Raw genomic sequence first — 10444 nt, forward strand, 5'->3', positions numbered from 1 at the left:
GACACAAAAAAAAAAAAACGTAGGGGTGAGCACGGTCAGTTTGGTTCGGATTTATGGTAAAATTAGAATCGAACCGTTCAAAATGTAATTGGTTTGGTTTGGTTCGGATTTGTATTTTTTTGTACATGTACCCAAATCAAACCAAACTGATTAAGAACGAATTGGTTCGGTTTAAATAATTGGGTACCCAATGACTTTGAAATTTATAAAAAAAAACCAAATTTTTATCTTAAAAATTCAACAAATACAATAAACATGTAACATCAATAGAAATAATCCAAACATGTTAAACACCAAATACATTAAAAACTAAACTTATTAAAATCCAAACATATTAATAATGAATAATCATTGTCTAATGAAAAAGCCATATATATTTTTTAATTTTTTATTTAATTAATATATGATCGGGTTCGCGGGTTGGTTCGGGTTCCGCACCTTTTTATTTTTTTTATTTAATTAATATATGATCGGGTTCGCGGGTTGGTTCGGGTTCCGCACCTCCAAAATCGATACCCGACCTAATCACTAACAAAAGTCATCGGTTTGGTTCGGATTGAACTCGATTATCCATTGGTTTTTAAACCAATTTAATTGGTTTAGTTCGGGTTCAGACGGATAATCGGATACCGCTACCCATGCTCACCCCTTAAAAAAAGATAAAACAGAAAGGATGTGAATAGATACAAATGAAGTTAATAGACGAGACTGAATGAATACCAATGATGTGCGATGAGTGATAACTGAAGTAAAGTTACATTGTTTATATTTTTTTTTCAATTATGCTACTATAGTTACTAATTAATTACTGTGCACAGAAATATATATTTTTATATTTCATAAAATTTATTTATTTTATTATTATAAACAAATTCAAATATTAATTTATTCAACATTTTATTTTTTTATTAGAATAAATTTAATTATTTTAATAACGGATTATTTAATTAAAAAAAGAGTTAGGTATGATTTTGGTCTCTAAAATATAGGTCAAAAATTTTTTTTATCCTCAATTTTTTTCCATACAAAATTATTCCTAAAATTCAACTTAATTTTAAAATCGTCCTTCGAATCAAAATACTCTTCTCCAACAACCATTATCCAACAAACCTCAGTTGCACTTCTTTTTTTCTTCTTCATCATAACATCAGCAACAACAACAATGAAATCAGAAGCAGAAACAATATAATAAGCAAAAAAAAAAAAAAGCAAAAGAATCAACAAATATTAAAGAATCAGAAACAGAAAAATTAACAACGTAATAAACAAAAAAAAAAGAACAAAAATCAGTACCAAAGAATCAACAAATTTGCATCTCAAATATTAAAGAATCAACAAAAAAAAAAGAATTAGAACTCTACGGAAAAACAGCGAGCACGCGAGGAGAAGCAGCAAGCGGCGAGTGAGTGAGGAGCAGGAGCAGAAATGGCGACGCGGCATGCGGCCAGGGACGGATCTATATACATTGTAGTGGGGCAAGTGCCCCCACTACAACTTAAAATTTTGAGTTAATTACCAATTATGCCCCCGAAATTGTAAGACGCTGACAATAATAACCCTAATATTTGTTAAAGACAATTATACCCTTGAAAATTTTAAAAACGCAACAAATATGCCCAACCGTGAAATGAGCCCTTCTCCGTTAAACGGAGTTTGGTGATGTGGCAGACGGGATTCCAACGTGGCATCCTCATAAGGTGTTCTGTCCCGTTTCTCCTTTATATGGAATGTGAGAGAATGTTTTTCCCAATTCATCACAAACATAAACCCTAATTACTATCATGCATGGTGGAAGCAGAGGCATGTCCAATAACAATCGAAGGACACAGTCAGTGGAAAATAGTAACTCTGAAGGACTCGACGAACACGGGAGCAAGCCATATGACGGGACATGCTTCTGCCGTCTTCAGGTGATGGCGTTGAAGTCGAAGACGAGGAGAAACCCAGGGAGATGGTTTTTCAGGTGTCCTCTATGGAAGGTATGTATGAATTTTCTGGTGAATCTGTCCCCATTCCCTATTGAGAGTTGAGCTTGATGAATGGCTTTTGTGCTGGGCAGACGAAGAACACTGGGTGTCATTATTTTTAGTGGATGGACGAAACCAATGAGGAATCTGTTGGGCTGGAGGAAATCTCGAAGAATGGAACACTAGTATGCAATGAATGTGGAGTCTTGAAAGGGAGATTTACCAGTCTTGAGACAGAGACCATACACAGAGATGGAAAGATGATGAGGGAGCACATGAAGAGAGTTGAATTATTTCTATGCATCATTCTGTGTGGAATTGTACTGAGTTTGATTTTGAGTGTGATTTGTTTGGTTAGATAGGAGAAGGGATGCATGCAGGACAAACAATGGATGTTATGTGTTATTGTTTTGTGGAATTTATGTTGACATTGTTGAAGCTATTTTTGTTGCTTGTTAATGAATTAGATCTGTGTGTTACACTCAATTGAATACTGACAATAACATGAATGGAGTGAATACAAATAAGTAAAAAAGGGCAACTCAGATATGCTAACTAATTTGAGATGGGTTTAAGAAATGAAACACTGCCAAAGGAACACGAATAATACCAAAATATTTGATCTGCATAACATTTAGTATTAACACATATTGGTCCAACCAAAATATTTGATCTGCATAACATTTAGCCTTAACACATATTGTTCTAACCAAAATACTGAATACTCCCTAATTAGTCTTAATATCAGACACCAAAAGACTTAAATTGTGCAGCAAAGGCCAATAACCATGAATGCTAATATCAACATATAACTCAAAAAGTAGAAACAGTATTACAACTAAACTTCAACTTATAACCCAAAAGAAGAACTAATCACAAATCCAAGTCTCCTTCAACCAGACTGATTTGGCATGAACTTAGAGAACCTAGAAATTGTTGCTTTACTAGCTCCATTCATGGTTTCATTTGACACCACGGGAGTCCTTGTGGTGTTTGCAACTCCTAAACCAAGGACAGCAGTTGAAGTAGGTCCAACGGGCCATATTTGTGGGGGCCTAAATGGTGGGTTGGGCTTTGGAGTGGCTGTTGGACTTGGAGCTGTGGGCTTTGTAGTGGCTGCTGGACTTGGAGCTGTGGGTCTTGGAGTAGCTGCTGGACTTGGAGCTGATGGGGGCCTCATAATAGGCATCTTTACCCTGATTCCTTCCCTGCTAGAAGAAGCAGCAGCGGCAGCAGCAGTATTGGAGGGAGTTTTAGGAATTGATGTAGGACCTTTGCTAGATTTGGTTGCTCTTCTCCCAAGGTTGGTCCTATGAGCTCTCCTTCCAGCAGACTGACTTGTTGAACCGGATATGTTGAGATTGGCCTACAAAAAAAATAACTCTAAGTTCCACTTGTCAAGTTACTGCCTCAGTATTGATTGATATATGTACTACATCTTCATCAGCTTTAGAATGTGGATGGCCTTGTGTGAGCTCTTGTTTAACTGCATCCATGGTCTCCTCCCAAAACCTCTCTTGCTCGGAGTCTGACATGTCCTCTAAATCCATATGTGGCAAATTTTGTTGAGTTGCTGGCTGAACATGTCCTCCATCTGGCTGACCTGCTTGAGGTGCTTGCTGTGCGTTTGCATCTTGCTCAGGTGCTTGAGGTGCTTGCTGTGCATTTGCTATCAGTTGCCACTTTCTACAGGTGCAAGTCTTCTCTTGAGTGTTGACCCGAAGTGTGCGACCATGCCTTCTTACTTTAAACACATTGTGATCATCATCTCCCACCCACTGAGCTTCCTAGTAATTTCCTTTCTTCTTTTCTTTCTCCAACCTGCTCGTCTGGATAGGAGCCAGCTTGCCCATGTAGGCCATTAGTGCATCTTTGTGAAATGCCATAGTTTTCATCAAGTAATATCTAATATCTTCCAGCATGGTAATTATGCTCTTGCCTCTTAATCCCACCATTATTGCATTAAGTGATTCCGCATTATTATTTGTTATGTTATCTACTTTTGGCCAGGTAGAGAATCTAGACCTTGACCATGTTCCTTGCTCATATGCAGACAAGTATTCCCAGGCAGCTGTATTAATCCTCTTGATTGCAGCCATACCTTCAGCAAATTCCTGATCAATCAACGCCCTTGCACATTGAAACAACAATTGTTTAAGTTCCAGATCTTTCCAACGCTTCTGAAAATTCCTCCACATATGCATAGTACAAAACCTGTGATTAACCCCTGGCATAACTTCTTGAAGAGCAGGAATTAGGCCCTGTCATTAAGTAAGTTAGACATTATATACCATAGCTTGAGTAATTAGTTGAATAAAGTAATTGAATATACAGATTGAAAACTAACCTTCTGCTTATCTGACATGAAGTGCCAATCAAATTGCTGATGGTCCCCTATATCTGCCAACAAATATTCAAGGAATTCTTTCCAGTTTTTTTTTGTTTCTGCATCAACTACTCCATATGCAACTGGGAATAGATGATTGTTGGCATCTTGAGCAATGGCAGTCAGCAGCTGCCCTCCAAAATAACCTTTCAAAAATGCTCCATCAAGACATATGAAAGGCCTACATCCTTGCTTGAATCTCCTTTTGCAGGCATCTAGACAGATGTAAAGACTTCTAAACTTAGGCAACCCTTCCGGTTGTGGGGTTGTACCCATATGGCAAATGGAACCTGGGTTGGCCTTACAAAGCTCATTCAAATAAGTCCTCAACAACAAATACTGTTCCCTTTCTATGCCCTCAATGACATCCTTAGCCTTTTTCATTACCCTAAACATCATCCTCTCTCCAACACATATATCGAACTCCACCTTGAACATATCTCTAGCCTCTTTCTGGGACAAATTGGGACAGATCCTAATCTTGCCTATCAACTCCTCCGAAACCCATTTACAAGTGACTGACCTACTTCTATTACTCCTAGGGCATGTATGCTCATCAACCAGTGTTTTTATTTGGTAACTAGGTGGCTGGTTTCTCCTTGCACAGTAAACCTCCCATGGACACGTTTCATTATAACAGATGACCCTACACCTATGTGGTTCAACCTTCAGAAAAAATGCCTCTCTACCCATTTGAATACTGTACTTCCAGACTGCATCCTTAAACTGCTGCATCGTCCCAAATTCCATACCTAATTCCAGTCTAATTTTGCCAAACTTTGTATCAGGATTGTGCTGAGGGAATACTGGATTTTCATCCTCAGAATCAGAACCAGGCGGGGTCTGCAACTCCTCAGACTGGTACTGATATTCAGTTGGCCCAGCATCAGGGTCATTTTGGTTAGGAACAAGCATCCTTGGAGCCTGATTCTCCTCCCTGGGTGGCAGGATCTTCTGACCTGATGGAGGAGGTCTTGGATGATGCCTCCGACCTTGTGACGCATTCATATGATTAGGTAAGTGTATAACAAACAACTTTTGGCAATTAAAATAGAATGCTAACAGTAAGCAATTTTTATCCTAGGCTCTACCATTAATTATCAATACAATTATGAATAATTGCATGTTTTAAGCTACAAAAATATACAACACATATACTAACCTTGTTGTTCGTCACCATTGTTATGTGCATCAGGTTGCGCTCTACCAGACGGTTGGGGCCTTCCATGTTTCTTCCTGCGCTTTCTTCCCCGGCCTTCAGCTTCCTGACGCTGAGATTGCCCCTCTTCGCCTTCAACGTGTGTCTCATGGTTATTTCCTAAATTGGGTTCCTCATTTTCAACAGTTGCAGCCTCAGTTTCAATGGGTTCCTCATGATCATTCCCCCCTTTACTCAACACTGATTCACCCTCCTGTTGCTGTTGCTCCTCGTACTGTGGGGGATCATCTTGATGAGTTTTCTGAATTTCTGAAATAGCTCCATCAACTACTATATCATCTGGTCCTCCATGTTCATCATGCTGTGGGAGATCCTGGTCATGATATTGCTGGTCTTCTGAAGGAGGTCCCTCAATTTCATCAACTAACTCTGGATCGACGTTAACAGGATGCTCAAAATACAAGTGGATCCTGTTTTTATTCTTCAGTGCAGTATCACACAACTTAACCACATCGGCATCCCTTCTCAGCACCCGTAGCCCGTTAGCTAAATCCATCCCCGGCTCCAACCAATACACTTCATTATACCTAGTATAACCTAAATCCAGAAACAAACCCTCAACAAGGAACATATTACATGTATCAACATGCACCCTGTCGATGACACTCACTAAACCATTGTTATACCTCACCACACCATCCACATCCTTCTCTAACCAACCCCGATGGTGATATACAAACGTGATATGAGTTGTCATCTAACAAAAAACATCAAATAAGTAACAATTAGATAAATCAACACATCAAGTCAACCATCAGAAAAAATTTTCACTTCATCACCAACAATATGCAAACCCTAACGAACTGATAACAAGAAGAACGAAAACAATGAATGCTTACCAAAATCTTCGTTGTTCAATGGAGATTTCTTCACCTAGTATCAATGCCAAACGTGAGATTGCAAGTGATGTTAACAATTTCAAGACGCGAATGCAGAGACACACGAGACGAAGAGAAACATAGACCAACACTAAGAAACTCTTCAGTTTCCCGCCTCCAAAATGGTAATAGTTAAATGGAGTGTTTCATTTAAGGTTAGCCTGGTCATTTACTAGGAATTGGACAATTAGGGTTTCATGAATTAGAACGGGACGGAAGGCCTTATGAGGATGCCACGTTGGAATCCCGTATGCCACATCACCAACCTCCGTTTAACGGAGAAGGGCTCACTTCACGGTTGGGCATATTTGTTGTGTTTTTAGAATTTTCAAGGGTATAATTGTCTTTAACAGATATTAGGGTTATTTTTGTCAGCGTTTTACAATTTCGGGGGCATAATTGGTAATTTACTCTAAATTTTTTTTTAGTAGTATATGATAATAATATTTATTTGTCCCCATTAAATTATTGAATTTGACTCCACAATAATTTTTTACTCAACTTTTGGTATTTAATAGTCAGTTTAAGAATTTCATATTAGATGTTTATTAGAATGATCAATTCTCAATTTAAATAAGATTAGTGTTCTTTCTTAAAAATGAACTCAAAATATATTATTTATTTTTAAAAAAAATTAGTTTTAGTTTTTCCTGTAGCAACTATATTAATTGAAAGAATTTTTCTAACTATGAATATCGCTATATGGTTTAATTTTGATCAATGTTTTGAAAACCGGTTCGAACCGGCCGGTTGAACCGGTCGAACCGTGAACCGGTAGCTGTAGCGGTTCGGATAATAAGAAAAATCGCAGGATTTGAAAATCGGACTTGAACCGACGAACCGGGATCCGGCCGGTTTTTTAACATTGCCTCAATACGCTGCCGTTTTGTGCTGAGGGAACCCTAATTCCCTTTTCTGAGTTTTCTCCTTCGCAGCCTCCACTTCCTCGTTCCTCCATTTTCTCAGTTCTCAACTCCAGCCTCCCACAGAACAGAACACCACCCAGTTACCCACGACTCCAGGAGGCCCTCAACGCACTCACCGCCGTCGCACTCACCTCAACACACTCCATCGCGCCTTCAGTACGGTGACGCCGTCACCAGCGTCGCGCCGTCAGCTCCCTGGGGCCGTTGGGTCCGTCGCGCCTTCCGATACCTCGCGCAGTCAGCACCTTCCCGCCGTCAGCTCCGCCGCGCGCTCAGCTCCGTCGCGCCCTCAGCCACTTCGCATGTCACCTCCGTCGAGCTCTGCCTCTGAGAAAGCAGTAGAGAAGCGTTGAAGCGTTGTCCTTCGAGCTCTGAGAGAAAGCAATAGATTTTCTTATTTCCAGGTAATTTTTAATTTAGTTATGAACATGATTTTGTGATGCAATCCGATTCTGATGAAACTGTGCTCTGATGAACTGAACTCTGAGTCTCTACTCTCTGAAGGTGTTATGAACTGATTTTGTGATTTTATTGATTCTGATGAACTGTGAACTGTGAACTGTGATGAAAGTCATGAAACTGTGAACTCTGTGAACTCTGTGAACTGTGATGAAAGTCATGAAACTGTGAACTCTGTGAACTCTGTGAACTGTGATGAAAGTCATGAAACTGTGAACTCTGTGAACTCTGTGAACTGTGATGAAAGTCATGAAACTGTGATGAAATATGAACTGATTTTGTGATGCTTTTGTGAACAAAGAATTTTTTGAATCTGAGATGTTGTACTTGTTCAGAGTGTTAAGACTTGAGAGTGCGGCATTCCACAACATGATGATCAAGTGTTACAGTTACAAAAATAATAAGAACAAGTTTTGAAATAATGCTTCTCATTTTCTCAGTGTACAACAGAGTGAGGACTAAGAGAAAATTAAAATTGTGGTTGGATCGACAAATTAAAGATAAGAATGGCTACATTATATTATGTTCAGTTCTTCAATTCATTGAGTCTTCTTTTTTAATTGTGTGCCAGTTGTTGTTGAGCATCTCCATTTATTTATTTGCACTTGTGACATTTCTTTTATAAGAAATTGTACCACTAGTTTTGAATTTTGTAAGAATAATTAATGTGCACTTGTGACATTTCTTTTATAAGAAATTGTACCACTAGTTTTGAATTTTGTAAGAATAATTAATGTGCACTTGTGACATTTCTTTTATAAGAATTTTTTGAACCTCAGATGTTGTACTTGTTCAGTTGTTTGTATACTCTGATTTTGAAATTTGGATGTTGTTTGTTCATTTATTGTGAATTTGAGAGTTGAGATTATTGGGTTGGATTGCTGGTAATATTGAGTTGAGATTAGTGGAAATGAAGGTGATGAAATCAATGAGGCAAATCTGCAGCAAATTATGGAGGATTTTGATGATTGATGACAAACTTGGATCATTTTGATACTGCTATGTTATGTTTGATTGGTTGTTTGTTGACTTTTGAACTTTGAATTTGTATTTGAATGAGATTATAACATTTGGTTTATGTAGTACTTTTAATTTGAATGATATTTTAAAGTTTAGATTAGACTATAATTATATTTTCATGTGCTTATTTATATTTTAATTATTATTTTATTATAAAACGGTTTTTACGGTAAATAAAAAAGTTTAAAACCTTTCACCAATACTAAGCTTAAGCTTATCATGTGTCTTTAGGACATATTAACTAAACCCAAATTATTATTATGTTATATATATTTTGTCCAATTGTCAAAATTTTTTGGATTCGTCACTACGTGTGGCGTCCGTCTTCCCTCACCGGCGTGGTCGCCACCTTTCTCTTTCCCCTTCTTTTTTTTCGTGTGGTTCTCTTTCTCTTTCAACTTCAAACACTCTCTTTCTCTTATTTTTTTATTTTATATTTTTTTGGGATAATTTGGTTTAAATTTTTAAGATTTAAGTAAAAATGACAATTTAAAAACCAAGTTAAATTTTAAGAATGATTTTGTATGTAAAAAAGTTGGAAACGAAAAATTTTTTTGACCTATATCTTAGAGACCAAAATCATACTTAATTTTTGGACGGAGGACTATTATGTCTAACGGAGAGAAACGTTGGGATTGATTTGTACATTAATTTTTGTTGGGACTAAAATGTCCATTTTTAAAATTCTTGAAAACTGATCTGGGTAATTATTCTGCCGGAAAATGAACCGGGGACTGATTTGTCTGTCATAGTAAAATCTTGGGATTAATCTGTATATTAATTTTTCTTAAAGACTAAAATGTCCGATTTTAAAATTTTTGGGACTGATTTGGATAATTACTCTAAATTATAATAACCTGGCCTTTAATAGAAATCATCTATAATTAAATTTCACTAAAAATAATTTTCTGTTTATGTATATTTTATACAAATATTTTACGTTAATTTTCAGATATATAAAGGCAGAGTAAACAATTGGATTGACATGATTTTTTTAGAAAAAATATGTAAAATATACGCGAATTAAAATTTATTTAACTATATAACATTCATTGAATCTGAACTCATATCAATTTAAACATATATATTTTAGCTTATTAATTTTGGTCAAACCAAGGTGATCCCGACTAACTTGCAAATCTTTATTGTGAAAAATTAATTGAATATCTTTAAATTATAAATTTTATAACATTCCTTAATTACTATGGTCTTGTATTTTATTTATTTATTTTTTTTATTTTTTTGCTTTTTTAGCACATGTATGTCTATATCTATATATTCTTATTTAAAACATTAAATGTAATTTGACTAAGAGACTAGTAATAATAATAATTTATCGATGATAGTAAATGCATATCAATCTTTCTAGAAAGGTGCAAACAAACATGAAATCACGAGTGAGGCAAATGTCCTCCATGCAAAATAGGAAAAAGAAAATTCAATAATAAATTGCTATAGCGACATGTATGATCCATATAACCTTTGACAAAAAACACAGCAAAACAAAACAAAAACAAAACTGTAGTGTGTGTTGTGTTGTGGCTTAGCTTGTGACAGTTCAGAGACACAGAAAGGAGAAGAAAGAAACG

Source organism: Arachis ipaensis, chromosome B08 (assembly GCF_000816755.2).
Source record: "Arachis ipaensis cultivar K30076 chromosome B08, Araip1.1, whole genome shotgun sequence".
Lineage (NCBI taxonomy): Eukaryota > Viridiplantae > Streptophyta > Magnoliopsida > Fabales > Fabaceae > Arachis > Arachis ipaensis.